This window comes from Dendrobates tinctorius, unplaced genomic scaffold (assembly GCF_039654945.1).
Source record: "Dendrobates tinctorius isolate UK_male_01 unplaced genomic scaffold, ASM3965494v1 ptg000192l, whole genome shotgun sequence".
In the NCBI taxonomy this organism is placed as follows: domain Eukaryota; kingdom Metazoa; phylum Chordata; class Amphibia; order Anura; family Dendrobatidae; genus Dendrobates; species Dendrobates tinctorius.
Genome location: NW_027361859.1, coordinates 14,725,439 through 14,742,188, shown reverse-complemented (window position 1 = coordinate 14,742,188; position 16,750 = coordinate 14,725,439). Strand labels below are relative to the sequence as shown.

General features: G+C 47.6%; 1 protein-coding gene across 2 annotated transcripts in view; it reads right to left on the bottom strand.

The window, feature by feature from the left end:
• The window catches only part of LOC141055913 (uncharacterized), a 430,701-nt gene that overhangs the window by 53,330 nt on the left and 360,621 nt on the right, over positions 1-16,750 (bottom strand). The window contains exon 1 of one of the 2 annotated variants that reach the window (XM_073552625.1): positions 14,847-14,944. The exons of the other annotated variant lie outside the window; for it this stretch is intronic. The gene's annotated coding sequence lies outside the window, so the exon portion shown is untranslated. Of the gene's footprint in view, positions 1-14,846; positions 14,945-16,750 lie in introns of those variants that run through there. 2 annotated transcript variants of the gene reach the window in all.

Below are 16,750 nucleotides of genomic sequence, written 5' to 3'. Positions count from 1 at the left end.
GAGAAAACCAACTCCTCCGCCATGTTTTCTGCTGGGGTGGGGGGTGTGAGAAAGGTGGAAGCCGCCATACGAAAGTGCAGCAGGAGAGGCTGTGTCAGAAGGGGTGAGCCAGGTTTCGGTGATGGCGAGGAAGGAAAGGAGGGAGGAGGAGCGCCGAGAGATGGCTGCTCTGGCATGAGGCTCCTGAGTTTTTTAGTTTTTTCCCCGTTTAATTGTTAGTTCTCCCTTTGGTTCACTCACCATTGCGTAGCTACAGGATTCGGCAGAGCTGGGAGTAGTGTGGAGACTGCGATCAGCTGGGACCGGTGTCTTTCTGTCCCCGTGGAGCTCCGTGCCTGGTTTCAGCTGGGAGAGAGTGAAGCTGCTGGCTGCCTGCCAACTTTCCTACAACTTGTACCCATTTCCAGCATGCAGATGATCCCAGGATAGGAAAGCTGGTGGAGTGTGCGGTGCTGGAGATGTTCTGGAGATCTTGTGGTCCAGGTGGAGCTGAAGGGGTGAGCTGGGCAGGTTTGGACTGACTGTTGGCGTGTCCCCTGATGTCCCTGTCTTGTTGCACCCATGCCCTCCCCCCCACCAGTGCTGGGAGCACCCTTTATGGAAAGTTGTGCATTTAACTATGCTAAGCTGTGACTGTTCAGTCTTTATAGCTACAAGCTGAGTGTAATCATGGCCACTGCACTCTGTAAACCTACTCTTATGATTTCAAGGGACAATTTATTATTCTGGAATCATCCGCAATTTCTCATGGACTCCCCTTCTTGGAGCATGATTGCTAATTCAACAATTGAGTACATAAAATCCATTACTTCTGTGAAACCTGTGGAGGTGTACTGCAAGAGAGGTAGGAGAGGAGGCGTCTTGGCACGCCTTCGGAGAGGGTTCAGAACAGCTCTTCCTTCACTCCACTTGGCTAATGTCCGTTCCTTATCTAACAAAATGGAGGATCTGAGCTTACTTTGTAACATGAGATCTGATATGGCCAATTCAGCTGCTCTTTGTTTTACTGAGACCTGGTTGAATGAGACCATCCCTGATTGTAGTCTGGATCTACCTGGTTTTGTTATCTACAGAGCTGACCGTGATTGTGTAGCTTCAGGTAAACAAAGAGGGGGTGGGGTATGTCTCTACATCAACACTAGCTGGTGCTGTGATGTTAACATACTGGGAAAAGGTTGCTCTCCAGATCTAGAGTACCTTGCACTCAATTGTAGACCATTTTACTCTCCAAGAGAGTTTTCATCTATGGTTCTGGTTGCAGTATATATTCCCCCTCAAGCATCTGTTAAAGCTGCTATTTGTGAGTTAGCTTGCAAAATATCAAAATGGGAGAAAGGATCTCCAGAAGCATTTGTGATCGTAATGGGGGACTTTAACAAAGGAAAACTCAACCTGGAACATATAAACTGCTTCACGAGAGAGAACAATACGCTTGATCACTGCTATACAGTCATAAAAGGGGCCTACAGGGCAGTGAGGAGAGCAGCAGTGGGCTTTTCAGATCATTGTCTAATTCATTTAATTCCAGCCTACAGGCAAAGGTTGAAAACATCCAAACCTACAGTTTATACAAAGAAGACATGGTCTGAGGAGGCAAAATTGCAACTACAAGCATGCTTTGAATGCACGGACTGGGAGGTATTCCAGGAAACATGCTTGGGTCTGGATGAATGGGTTGATGCAGTGTCCTCATATATCCGTTTTTGTGAAGACACGTTTATTCCATCCAAATCTGACCACTTTCGGGGAAACAACAAGCCGTGGTTTACAAATAAAGTCAGGTTGATCCATAAGAGAAAAGAGGAGGCTTATAAAGCAGGCGATATTACTGAATTCAAGAAACTTAGGAACTCGCTATCTAAAGAGATCAAGTTAGCCAAACACGAGTATGCAAAGATTCTGGAGGAAAGGTTCTCATCAAAAGATACTAGATCTGCATGGAGAGGATTAAGAGAGGTCACCAATTATAAAAGCCACCCCACTATAGTGAACCCCAGCAGAAGTCTGGCAGCAGAGTTAAATGAATTCTACTGCAGATTTGAGGCAAGCTCTACACACAGTGGCTATTCATCTCTAAGCTCCTCAGTCTGTTCATATAAAGATCATTCATTGTGCAACACCCAAGTAGTGATCTCCGAGGCAGAGGTGATACGCATCCTGAAGGGACTTATGGTCAAAAAGGCACCTGGCCCTGATGGTGTATCTCCAATATGTCTGAAAGTATGTGCTACCCAGCTTGCCCCTATACTGACAAATATATACAATGTGTCACTGAAAGAGTGCGTTGTACCTCAGTGTTGGAAAAATTCCACAATTATCCCTGTCCCCAAGAAAGTGGGATCCTATGAGTTGAACGACTACAGACCATTAGCACTCACATCTGTAGCTATGAAAGTCTTCGAAAGAATTATGATGTCTCATTTGATAAAATTCACGCAGAAGCTATGGGACCCGCTTCAGCTTGCCTATAAGGAGAATCGTTCGGCAAACGACACTGTCAATCTGGCACTGAAGTACATTTTGGATCATACAGATGAACTGCACTCATATGTCTGGATTCTTTTCATGGAGTTTAGCTCAGCGTTCAATACCATTGATCCAAATTTACTTCATAAGGAAATGGTAGCTCTTGGAGTCCCTCTCAACTTATGCTTGTGGATTTATAACTTCCTGACAGCCAGGATAGAGAGTGTAAAAGTTGGACCATTCACTTCGGACACCTTGGTCACAAACATCGGGGCACCTCAGGGGTGTGTTTTGTCCCCGTTACTGTTTTCTCTCTATACGAATGATTGCATCTCTTCAGCAGACTCAGTAAAAATCTTGAAATTTGCCGATGATAGGACACTGATTGATCTCATCAGGGGAAATGCTGAAGACTTGTATCGGAGTGAGGTGAAAAGAATATGTGACTGGTGTAAAGCCAATAATCTTGTACTCAACACTAAAAAAACTGCTGAGATGGTTGTGGATTTTAGGAAAGATCAACATGAGATACTTCCAATCTACAGCCATGATGAAGTGGTTCTTAGGGTCACAGAGACCAAATTCCTTGGTGTTATCATCTCTCATGATCTTAAATGGGGGAAAAACGTGGATGCTGTTATAAGAAAAGCACAACAGAGGATGTTCTTCCTGCGTCAGCTGAAAAGATATGGTTTGTCTAAGAATCTGCTGATCTTGCTGTCATCAGATCTGTGATTTGTTCCTCTCTGATAGTCTGGTATGGGGGAGCCACTGCGCATGACAAACTCCGCTTACAAATGACTTTCAGAACAGCAGAGAGAATTATAGGTTCCCCCCTGCCTAAAATCCAGGATCTTTATGATAAGAGTATTCGATCCCACGCATTGAAAATTTCATCCGATCCCTCTCACCCGGGACACTCCTCATTCCAACTACTCCCTTCAGGACGTCACTTCAGAGTCCCCAAATGCAGCACCAACCGCCATATGAACAGCTTCTATCCACTTTCTGTTCAACAATTAAATCGTCATGTGTAGACTATATACTGTATCTGTCTTGTTAGATGTTACTTGTTGTATCTGTTGTTATATATTATGTTGCCTCTTTGCCACAAAGAATTCTTTGTATATATGTAATATGTACTTGGCGATAATAAATTTGATTGATTGATTGATTGAAAGTTTGGTAGTAACAAAAAGATCATGGATGTAGGAAAGCTTGTTGCAGACAGAGCGAGCGTTCCACAGAGCTCCTGTTAGTGGGACAGGGGAAGGTGGGGCTGGGTGAATGGGTATAAGGTTGGAGAGGTTACGGAAGGTTGTGATAGAGCGTGGATGGGAGGTAGAAATGACTGTGGGAATGTGGTGAGGAGGACCAGGATTTGGAGAGATATCACCAGCAGTGAGAAGGAGCAGAGAAAGTGTTAGCAGGTGGGAGCAGGAGAGGGAATGAGGGGGCTGTATGTGTTTGGAGACAGAGGATTGTATGGTAAGGAACAGTTTTGAGGCGGAGGTGAGGTGGATGGGGAGGATTGAAGAAGAGATGAACAGTTCCTTACTAGGAGTAGGGATTAGGGGAATTAGCAGAAAGTGAAGGATTATAGGGGTGAAAGTGAAAACAAACAGAAACATTGTTTACAGTGACTTTGTACAGTTACCTTCAGTTCCCTTCTGGTTCAATTCTGGTTTTAATTCTTAAATTAATCTTCACACTTCTAGAACACACTTATAGGAATCACACTGCAGACTGAAGTCTTTATGCAGACTTGTGCTCTGCAATATATGTACAAGTAAGTGCAGTCAGGTGTGAAGCAGAGAGGAGTGGTCTCTGCTCTTCTTGGTCAGACAATTAAGAGTGGACCAGATGCATATGATCAAGCCAGAGTAAACAAGTTCATAAATAACACTGGGGTAAGCTGGGGTTAGCTGAAAGGCATACCATGTGAATGCTAGGTGGAGAGGCAAGTCTATGTGCAAAGCTGGGTGATGCACTGTGTGCCCTTCATAGACAGACAGCAGGAGAGCAGGAGAGCTGGGTGGATGAACATACCATGTGAATGCTAGGTTCCATGGATTCACCCTGACCTAGACTTTGCGGACTTCAAGGACAGGGCTATTCGGGTGCTGCATGAACCAACTGTCAGCCACTCAGCACCCCCTAGGCGCCCAGCGATCACATACCATTAAGAAGCAGCATCTTTCCCTCTCAACCCTGTGGAGGCTGATGCACAGACTCTGGACAAAGACCCATCTGCCGAACTGTGTCTTCAGGTCCAGGAGTTGACCAAAAATATGGCTGCACTTGCCAAAACCGTGCAGTCCATGCAGGAGTCATCAAAGGAGAAGATCCAGCTGGCCTCCAGTCCAGAGGATGTCCCTTGTCTACGGAAGAAGAGGATCCTGCCACGCCGAGGGAGAGACAACGATCGCTATGACCTGGACGGACGTCCCATCTGTCGTCGCTGCTGCAAGGCAGGCCACATCGCAAGATTCTGTTATTTAAACAAGCAACCCCTGGGGCAGAGGGCCAACCCCCAGGAGTAGGACCACAAGGCCCAAAGAACTGGCGAGCCAAGTATGTTGGAGGGTGACCGGTCCTCCCAATGGTGATTGACGGCATCCCCATGAACGCTTTGCTGGACACTGGCCCTCAGGTGACAACTATGCCATATATCCTTTACAAGCGGTATTGGGCTGACTCTGAACTTACTCGTGGCCCAAGGGATGAACTGACAGTAGTTGCCAGCAATGTTCAGTCCTTGCCGCAAGTAGGATGTAAAGAGATTACTATTAAAGTGGGGCAAGTAGAGTTAAAATCTCAAGGTCTGATAGTTGTAGACATTGATCGACGAGAATGTAGCCCAATGATGACCTTAGGTACTAATGTGATTGAAAATTGTCTTTCCGAGATTATTGTTTTGTTGCAAGAGGTAGCCGAGACTGCTGGTTCCAGTGAACAACGAGTCCTGCAGAAGGAGATCAAGGCCCTGATGCAAAGACAGCAGGTAGAACTGTCTGGCGGAGAAATTGGCAGTGTCAGAGTGAGTGATTCTTTCCCCATTGCGATACCCCCCAGATGTGAAATGTTAATTTGGTGTCGGGCAGCCATAGGCCTCAGAGGAAAAGATTACCAAGCATTGGTAGAGCCAGTGTACTCTGATAGCAGGCTCACTGTGCTGACAGCCAGAGGGGTAGTTGATGTTCGCAAAGGGAGAGTACCTGTACGTCTCTTGAATTGTGGGGAAGAAGAGGCCATAATACCTCGGTATGCCACAGTTGCTAAGCTGCATACTGTCAGCAACAACGCCATACAGGCAGCAGAGCCCTTGGTCTCATCTGACCAGGTGGAGGACAATGGCTCTGTAAAGCAGCTGGAGGAGTGGTGTCAGCAGCTGCATGTGGGAACTGACTCCACCCCTTCATACCAAAAGAGTGGGGTTTACCGAGTGACTCAGGAGTATGAGCGGGTATTCAGTAAACACCCTCTAGACTTTGGGAAGGCAAAAGGGGTTCAACACCATATCCCCACTGGAGATCATCCAACCATTAAAGAAAGGTACCGGCCTATACCCCCAACACAATACCAATGTGGCAAAAATATGGTGCGGGAAATGAAGGAGGCTGGGGTGATCAGAGACAGTTGTAGCCCCTGGGCAGCTCCAATAGTCTTTGTGAAAAAGAAAGATGGTACCATGAGAATGTGTGTTGATTTCAGAAAAATTAACAGCATTACACATAAGGATGCCTACCCATTAGCCAGAATTGAGGAGTCATTAGCTGCACTTAAAACTGCTAACTATTTTTCCACCTTAGAACTCACTAATGGGTACTGGCAGGTTCCCGTGGCAGAGGCAGACAAGGAGAAAACAGCGTTTACCACCCCAATGGGTCTCTGCAAGTTCAACTGCATGCCGTTCGGGCTCTGCACCACCCCAGGGACATTTCAACGGCTAATGGAGTGCTATCTTGGACACAAGAACTTTGAGACAGTCCTGTTGTACCTTGATGATGTCATTGTTTTCTCCAAGACTTATGAAGACCATCTGAAGCACCTGGCTTAGGTGTTTGAAGCCCTGTCCAACTTTGGCCTGAAAGTGAAGCCATCCAAATGCCACCTCCTGAAGCCCAAGGTACAGTACCTCGGTCAAGTAGTGAGTGCAGAAAGTGTGGCACCGGATCCTGACAAAGTCACTGTCATCCGGGACTGGCAGAAGCCCAGCAACCTCCATGAAGTATGTCAATTCCTCAGGTTGGTAGGCTACTACCGAAGGTTCATCGAAGGCTTCACTGAGATAGCCACACCTATGCAAAATCTTCTGGTGGGCCAGCCCAAGAAAGCCCGGAAGAAGAGTACTACATTTGAATGGAATGAGGAACTGGAGAGGTCCTTCACTCGACTGAAGATGGCTCTCACAGGAGATGAAGTTCTGGCCTACCCAGATTATGACCAACCATTTGTTCTGTATACTGATGCCAGCAACGTGGGACTGGGAGCAGTACTGTCACAGGTACAGAATGGCAAAGAAAGAGTGATCTACGCCAGCAGGAAGCTTCGTCCCACTGAAAGGAACCCTGACAACTACAGTTTCTTCAAACTGGAGTTCCTTGCCATAGTCTGGGCTGTGACTGAACGATTCAAGCATTACCTAGCTTCAGTCAAGTTTACCATCTTCACGGACAACAACCCGTTGACTCACTTGGAAACTGCAAAACTAGGTGCACTGGAGCAGCGATGGATGGAAGAACTGAGCAGGGCACAAGAATGCCAATGCTGATGCGCTGTCCAGAATGCCTAATCTGCCAGATGCAGGAGAAGACCCTGAGGCACTCGAAGAAATAGAGTTACCTGCCTTCCACCGGCCAATTGCGGCCCAACGTGCCCAAGGAGTGAGAAACAGATGGTCTATCATGGAAGAGGCCACCCTAAATCCATTGCCTCATATGACTGGGCAGAAACGCAGGATAGCGACCCCGCCGTCCGCCTGGTAAAGGAGCTACTGTCACAAGCTGACTCACCCCAGATCAAGATGCTCCTGAAGAAACCCAGCAGTTGTGGAAGGAAAGAGGCAGGCTGTTCATTTATGAAGGAAAGCTGTGTCGGAGGAGTATCAATGCCCGCACTCCTGAGTTGGTCTGGCAAGTGGTAGTCCCAAAGAGGGAGGCATCAATGGTCTTAGAAGCCTATCACAATGGAGCTGGACACTTCGGATGAAAGAAGTTGGAAGCCTTGCTCCAAGAGAGATTCTACTGGGCTGGAATGAGGAAGGCCATTGAAAATTGGTGCCGGGAGAGTGGACAATGTAACCTGCGCAGGAAGGACCGTAACAGCCAGCGAGCTCCTATGCAGCCAATAATAACCAAACAACCACTTGAGTTGGTCGCCCTGGACCATGTGAAGCTGGTCCCAAGTCGTTCAGGCTATGTTTATGCTCTTGCCATCGTTGACCACTACTTGAGATTCCTGGTAGTTGTGCCTGTCAAGGATCAAACAGCCAGGACAGCAGCCAGAGCATTCCAACAGCACTTTTGTAGACCACACGGATATCCCGAGCGAGTGCTTACAGATCAAGGTCCAGCCTTTGAGGCAGAAGTGTTCCAGGAATTCTGTAACTTGTACGGTTGCAAGAAGATCAGGACAGCACCGTACCATCCACAGACCAATGGCATGTGTGAAAAGATGGATCAGGTGGTGATAGACCTACTGAAGACCTTGTCTTTGGAAGAGAGGAATCTGTTGCCAGAGAAGTTGCCAGATCTGGTTGACCTCTACAATCACATTCCTGTGAATTCCACCAACTGCACTCCAGCCTACCTAATGAGAGCGAGGCCTGACAAGTTGCCTATTGATTTGGATATGGGAGTCCTTACACCTGAGGTAACATCACCGGATGCTGACTGGGATACAGAGCGGCAGCAGCAATACCGAAGAGTACAAGAGTGTGTAGAAAAGAGTCTAGCGCAGGCAAGACAAAAGCAGGAAAAGAACTACAATCAACATGCACCTGCAGTTCCCTTGTCACCAGGACAACAAGTCCTAAAGAGGAAAAGAAGGATGCATAAATTGGATGACCAATGGGAAGCTGAACCCTACACCGTCTTATCATCAAACTTCGACAACACCAAAGTGTGCCTTATCAGTAAGGATGGAGGAGAAACCTCATCAGCAGTATCGAGGGATCATCTGAAACTGTGCCCTGACCAGCTAAAGGAAAGGATGGGAGAACAAAACAACCTTCAACCCATGGAAAAGAAAGAAAAGGTCAGCACTGTACTCAGAGAATTTCCTGCAAACTGGACAAGAATGGATCAAGCCATCATAGTTCCTGTCCTAATCTTTCCCCAGCCTACTGCAATTGAAGTAGCAGAGACTCAAGACAACTCTGAAAATCAGGAAGTTCAGGCAGCGGATGCTACACCAGCAATGGAGTCAGAAAATCTTCGCCCTGCCAGTGGTGAATCTGTCATGCCCACAGTGAGTCTAAGAGTTTGCCGACGGCTACTACCCAGTTTACCCATACCAGTGCTACGTAGGTCTGTCCGTAGTACCCAAGGTATTCCACACCTAAGGTTCCGCATATAGATAAGTTTTGTAAATCTTAACCTGTAAATATGCAACGTTTCAAGTCTTCAGAGACTCTGTAAGACTTTTTGGATATTTTATTTTGTTTCAATGGACAATTGGACCACAGGACTATGTGTGGTCAAGACTCTACTTGTAAATAGTTTACCAACTTGCTCAGGAATTGAACCATGGACATTGACACTTGGACGAGTCGTCATCAGGACTATTTTTGAGCTTTGGGATTTTGTAATTTTTCATCTTTTTTAAATCTTGTTATATTTATAATTGTTTATATGTTTACATGTTTTCTTCAGTCCGGGAGTACTGAAATGCACTAGGGGGAATGTGGCGCCCCCAGGAGTATGGTTGCCACAGTGGCATTGCCTTCCTCCTAGGGAGTGTGATGTCATGCTTGGAAGCAATAAAGGATCTCTCTAGCAGTTAATCACAACACACAACACAGTTTCCATTCCAGGCCAGCAGAGGGAGCTCTGAACCAAAACTGGGGGAAGAGCTACTCTCTGGGGACCAGGAGGGAAAATTGGGGAGTTCGTGTGAGGAGGGCAACGTGTGTGGACATGGAGGAGAAGAGCTGGGAGATTGAGCAGAGAGTTCAGGCTCATTCCCAGCTATAGCGCATGATCTGGAGCCCGGTCTCCAAGGCTGTACGGACACTGATGGTCCTGCAACAGAAACCGGAGGAATAGGAAGCTGTAAATGCTCTATTCCCACATAAGACTCGGAGGCACAACAGCCTCCGTGTGAGCCAGAAGAGGAAGGCTACAGCTGTCTGCCATACGAGGGAGTTCTGTTATGAATGGGAAACAGAGGAGGAAAAAAAGACAACAAGCTAAGTCTCAGAAAACCAGAGAAGTTGGTAACTATGCAGATTGCAGATCCCTGATCTTAACCGCACAACTAGAAGCAGTCGTGGAGCGTTCCTACGTTGGTCCTAGACGCCTCGTCACAACCGGAGAACTACATTAGCCTAAAGCAGGAAAAGAGGAAAACTAACTGCCCCAGAGCAGACCCCAAAGGAAAGATAGCCCCCCACATGTATTGACGGTGAAACAAGATGAAAATACAAACAAAGGCAGGAAAATAGGCTGAGCAAACGATGGGGCCCGGCTAACTAAAAAGGACAGAAAAGGAAAGACACTGTCTGCAATCTGCCAAAAAAAACCTACAAAAATATTGTCCAACACTTCTGATAGCAAAATTAACCCTGAAGTCACTAGACTTCTAAACCTATATCAGCACAGAGACAGAGCAAAAAAGAGGCCAATCTAATAAGGGACAAAAAGCAGATTGGCAAATAGGACTGGAATTTCAGCATAGCCCCAGCAGGGGTAGGCTGATTACACAAAAAACTGAATTGACCAACAAGCGCAAGTGTGAACATTAGCAAAAAACAAACTTAACTTGAGAAGACTGGAAGAGAGCTGAAGTCCAGGACCTGAGAAGCAGACTGAATCACCAGCACCCGGATAGGGCGTCAGCTGTCTTATATCCAGTCTGATACTCCAGAGATCCAATCGTTATCTTCCTCATCAGGAGGCAGATCACTACCACTTAAACCAACCGCACTACCTCCTGTCACCACCAGAGGGAGAACGGAAGGGGAACTCTCAACTGGTGGAGCAGAAAATGAGTTCATGACAGAATTCTAAAGAGAATAAGCAAGTGGAACTTCAGTGTAACATAATACTGCAAGTCCCTAAAAATAAGCGCTAGGAAGGAGACTACACATCCCATCTGCATAGAGAGATTCCTAAGTTGCTTCCAGGCTAGCCGCTCCTACGCCATCTGTAATCTGGACCCTGGACTGCATTTGCCAAGCAAAGTAAAGGTAAAGAAACTGCACCCTGTTGTGTCCTTGCTGTCATGATCTCAGTGCAGGTTTTTGAGCTTCACGTCAGGGGTTAATGTCTGCAGCTCAGTGCAGGTTTTGACCTGCACACCTGGGGTTAATGATTGTAGCCTCTTTTTGGCTCTGGGAGAGCTTCTTAAACCCCTGGGAAGCTCCAATCCCTGCCCGTTATACTTTTGCCTTTGGCCTAGTGTGCTGACCCCTGTGTGCCTGTTCGTTGTTATAGCTTGTTTATATGGTTCTGACCCGGTTCTGTTCCCCGTTGTGAGTTTGCCTGTTGATTCTGTACTGCGCTACCCTCTCTGTGTGTGACTCATTGCCTGTGACCTGACTACTCTCTGCTCGCCCCTCTTGTACCTTGCAGCTATCTCTGTGTATGACTCATTGGCTACGTCCTGACTATCCTCCCTGTCTATACCCCTGGTAACTTTGTCTCGCAGTTACCCTGCTAGGAGTTCTCTTGCAGCTCCTAGCTCTCTGGAGTTTAGGCCACGCCCCTAGCAGTCACGTGCTTCAGGTCCTGCTGTTCTGAAGTACGCATATACTCGCTGCTGCCCGCTCCACAGGTATCTTTGAGCACAGTTCGTTTTACTCAGGACAGGGGCACTGGCTCAGTGAGCAAGTTTAGTGCGGTGTTCCTGACTCTTGCCTTCTTCCTGCAACACCCTCAGCACTGCTACATCTCTGTGCCTGACACTGCACCATCTACGTCTCTCCCCTATCTCTTCATCTACCCTGCTCTGGGACTACTGCCCTACCTGTGGAGGGCCACAACATCATTGCTGCACCACACCATCTGTCCCGGAGGAGCTGTCTGCAGCGTCAGCTTAACATCTTCATTGCCGAACACCACAGGTGGCATCACGAATCATTCACTCATAAACTTTATTCCATCACTTAACCCCTTTTACATGGGCTCCCAGGGCCATGGACAGGGTCACCGCTGCTGTGACATTCCCCTGTGAGAGACCGGCCCGGTACCGAGTACCCCACAGCCCTGGGAGGGCGACCCACAGTCACTACAAAAAAAAACTTACATATGGAAGTACATGGCTAGATAAGAAGACAAGTGGGTTCTGTAAGTGTGGAGACTCATTTCTGTAAATGAATGAATCCAACAAATCTTTCACAAGTTCATCTACTGGGAGAACATTCTATCAGGGGGACTTCTCAAATTGTAAGACTGTGTGTGTTGTCTATGTGGCCACATGTCCCTGTTCGCTGGATTATCTGGGGAAAAAGGAGAGAGAGTTTAGAAGGATGGTGAGTGAACCTTTGGTCAGGGCCAGTTTTAGACAAATTGGGGCCTTAGGAAAAATTCAAAGTGGGGCATCCATGTCCATATAAAACACGTACGTTACACCGATATCGGTGATATCAGTGTTTTCAATTAGTGTGCCGTAAATGTGCCATCCGTGTTTTTCTGGTATGGATAATGGAAATGAAATTACAAAGCTTATCATATACTTTCCATGTTAAACACAAATGGCACACGGACGACACATGGACAGCTCAAGGACGGCACACGTACGGCATGTTACACGGACTCATAGACTTGTATTGGCCCTTTTCATCTGTGCTTCTGGGAAAACACGGACATGAGAGCAGCACCATAGGTCAAATAGGAGACAAGTGACATCTGTGATAAACATGATTGGTCGTGTGAAGGGGGCTGTACAGTCACATAATAGAAAACATTAGCAGAATTTCCGTCTTTTTCTACATCCTACCTCACAAACAGCAGAATAAAAAGCAATTAAAAAAGTCCTACATGTCCCCCAAATGACTCTGCTAAATCCCCTCTGGCTCCGTAGCCGATGGTTCGGGGTCCCTGATGGTTATTATTCACTTTGCAGCTATAATATAAGGTGAAGTCACATGATGACTGCAGCCCAATGCTAAGACTGGTGGAGACCCTTAGAGCCACAAGACCACTGTAACCCAGGGCTAAGACTGAAGACTGACAGAGACCCCTGGAGCCACAAGACCCCTGCAGCCCAGTGCTAAGACTGACGGAGACCCCCGGAGTCACAAGACTCCTGCAGCCCAGTGCTAAGACTGGCAGAGACCCCGGAGCCACAAGACCCCTGCAGCCCAGTGCTAAGACTGACGGAGACCCCCGGAGTCACAAGACCCCTGCAGTCCAGTGCGGAGACTGGCGGAGAAGCCCAGAGCCACAAGACCACTACAGCCCAGTGCTAAGGCTCATGGAGATCCCCGGAGCCATAAGACCCCTGCAGCCCAGTGCTGAGACTGGCAGAGAAGCCCAGAGCCACAAGACCACTACAGCCCAGTGCTAAGGCTGGCAGAGATTCCCGGAGCCACAAGACCCCTGCAGCCCAGTGCTAAGACTGACAGAGACCTCCAGAGCCACAAGACCCTTGCAGCCCAGTGCTGAGACTGGCGGAGAAGCCCGGAGCCACAAGACCACTACAGCCCAACGCTAAGGATGGCAGAAACCCTTGTAGTCACAAGACCCCTGCAGCCCAGTGCTAAGACTGGCAGAGACCCCGGAGCCACAAGACCCCTGCATCCCAGTGCTAAGACTGGCAGAGACCCCGGAGCCACAAGACCCCTGCATCCCAGTGCTAAGACTGGCAGAGACCCCGGAGCCACAAGACCCCTGCAGCCCAGTGCTAAGACTGGCAGAGACCCCAGAGCCACAAGACCCCTGCAGCCCAGTGCTAAGACTGGCAGAGACCCCAGAGCCACAAGACCCCTGTAGCCCAGTGCTGAGACTGACGGAGACCCCCGGAGCCACAAGATCCCTGCAGCCCAGTGCTGAGACTGGCGGAGACCCCCAGAGCATCAGTGCCAGAGCCGTGAGGGAGTTATCAATTCATGCTAATTATTTTTACATTCTCAGAAAACCCCTGTAGTGTCTATTCACACGCACTATTTTTGCTGCAGATTGATCTACATTGTTGGCAGGAAATATTCAGCGTTTTTGCAGCCTTTTCACTTGTATTTTCGCATCCTAATTTGAATAGGGAAAAACGCTGCAGAAACGCTGAAAGACGACAGCAACAGATTTATTAAAAGAAAATCTCCAGGCTGGTGTCTGTGTCTGCTGCACTGGGACTGTGCGGAATAGTATAGTAGACTGCATTATTACATCCAATAGTATATTGAGCCCTGTACACACTGCACTTCTGCCGTGCGTCCGGGGTCTCTTCCTAGCTTCCCCTAATATAGGATTCATGTGAATCCCCAATAGGGCCATAGACGGCACTGACACAGGCAGAGGTCAAATGATTGTTTTGTTTTTTTCTGAAATTGGCTGATTTATTTTCTTAGGCCGGGTGCACACGATCAGGAATTGGCAGCGCTTTGGACGCAGCACATATCCGCTGCCGGCTATTGAACGCAGGTGACTCCACATGTGATCACTGAACCGTGCGGATTCACCGCGTTCAATACATTGTACGGGAGAGATTGATCGCGTCTCCGCAAGATAAATAGACACGTTGCGATCTGGAAAGACACGCCGCTTGTCCGTCTCTGCGGGTGAACCGCGAGCGTCTGTGGACGCATAGTGGGCATGGGGTTTCTCCCATCCACTATGCTGTAACATCTGGACATGGCACAAGTATGCAGCGTCCAACCCACAGCGATTACGGACCATGTGCGCATCTACCATCAGAGTCTGTTTGTGTTTTTTTTTGTTGAAAAGTGTCCACTTTTCTGTGGCTGTTGGAACACACGGACACGGTCAGAAAAAAAAACTGTGCATATGGAATTTATTTGAACTCCATTCCTGTGATTGCAATCTATGGCTCTATATAGGATTCAGGCAGAACGCATCGGGAGCAGTAAAGAAAAACAGCGTGAACAGGCCCTAATGTAAGACACAGGCATTAGACATACCATATTTTTTGGATTATAAGATGCACTTTGTTCCCCAAAATTTGGGGGGGAAATGGGGGGGTGTCTTATATTGCAGATATACCTTACTGGCCACGGTGGAGCAGGGTCCCAGGGTCTCTGCAGGTCGCAGGTTGGGATGAAGGGGTGATCGAATGTGCGGCGTGCTGCTGCAGGTGTTTGGTGCTGGGGGTATACGGTGCTGCGAGGGCTCTGCCGACATTTTGTGAAAGGACAGAGCCTCCGCAGTAGCATGGTTTCCTATGGGGTAGACTCCAGGAAAATGGCTGCCGCAGGCGGCGCATGCACAGATGGAGATCTCGCCACCAAGATCTCGGGAGATGAGATTTCAACACTGAGATCTCATCTCCCGAGATCTTGATGCCGAGCTCTCCATCTGCGCATGCGCTGCCCCTGGCAGCCATTTTCCCAGGAGTCCACCACATAGGAAACCATGCAACTGGGGCGGCACGGTGGCTCAGTGGATAACACTGCAGCCTTGCAGCGCTAGTGTCCTGGGTTCAAATCCCACCAAGGACAACATCTGCAAGGAGTTTGTATGTTCTCCCCATGTTTGCGTGGGTTTCCTCCTATATTTCAAAGATAGGGAATTTAGATTGTTAGCCCCATTGGGGACAGTACCACTAATGTCTGTAAAGTGCTGTGGAATTAATAGCGTTATATAAATGAGTAAAAATAAATAAACTGCGGGGGTTCTGGCCTTTCACAAAATGTCATCAGAGCCCCCTCAGTACCGAACACCCGCAGCGGTACACCGAACATCCCCTCATCCCGGCCTACAGCAACGCTCCACTCTTGACTCCTCCTGCAGCGACCCTGGGACCTCGCTTCACCACAGCCATGTGTCTTATTGCTTACCTGGGGGTGGTGGCTGCAGTGAAGCGGTGTCCCAGGGTCACTGCTGGACATTTTGAAGCGCTCCATCATTGAAAAATGTCCTAGTGCCAAGAAACAGAAAAAAGAAGGAAGATTTGCTAAAAGTGGCGTGTCTTCCAAATAAAATCATTAAATGCAATCTGAAAAATTGTCTATGTTGTCACGTGATCTCTCTAAATTTACCCTTAATTCTACAGGTGAAATTTTCCCAATCAAAAGTCCCATGTCATGTTCCACCAGTTATCTTATATATGTGATTATACTATACGCTCATGAAAGAATTTATATGTGGGAAGGATTACCCAACCCCTGCACAAAAGGCGGAACTCACACCGTTCCAATATTCAAAAAGGTTTTCTCAAACATGGGCTTTCGCGCCACCGCACCACCAAACACAATTAAGATTACTAACAACTGAAAATATCCCCCATAGAGGTGAATTCCCCACAGGTTCAGGATCGCATTGAACAACTTAATCTGAAGGAAATCTTTTGGATTTATAAACTAAACACCCTTACTCCACATGGACTCAACAAAATTACAGATGTTACAGCCTGGCATGAGTGAGATCAGTACCAAACCACCAAACACCTTCTGTGACCCCACACCACCAGCGCTGCCAATTTCCCCCCAGTAAGCTGAATTCGGACTATAAGATGGACCTCCATTTGACGCATTAGCTTTTCCCCTTTTTTAATTCTGAAAATTTGGGGTGCATCTTATGGTCCAGTGCGTCTTATAGTCTGAAAAATACGGTACAATTTTATTTGTAGACAGTTGTGGTAACTGAGGCCTATTATTCTTATCATTTCTATGGTGTTATCGTCCTTCTGTAAAGCTGGAAATAACGCAATTTATTACCGTGCCAACACAGACCACCCTCTGACACAGACTGCAGGGGGAGCCCAGTAACACACAGGATAGGATTAGATACACGGCTCAGCAGTCAGTATCACACAGCATAGGATTAGATACACAGCTCAGCAGTCAGTATCACACAGGATAGGATTAGATACACAGCTCAGCAGTCAGTATCACACAGGATAGGATTAAATACATGGCTCAGCACACAGTATCACACAGAATAGTATT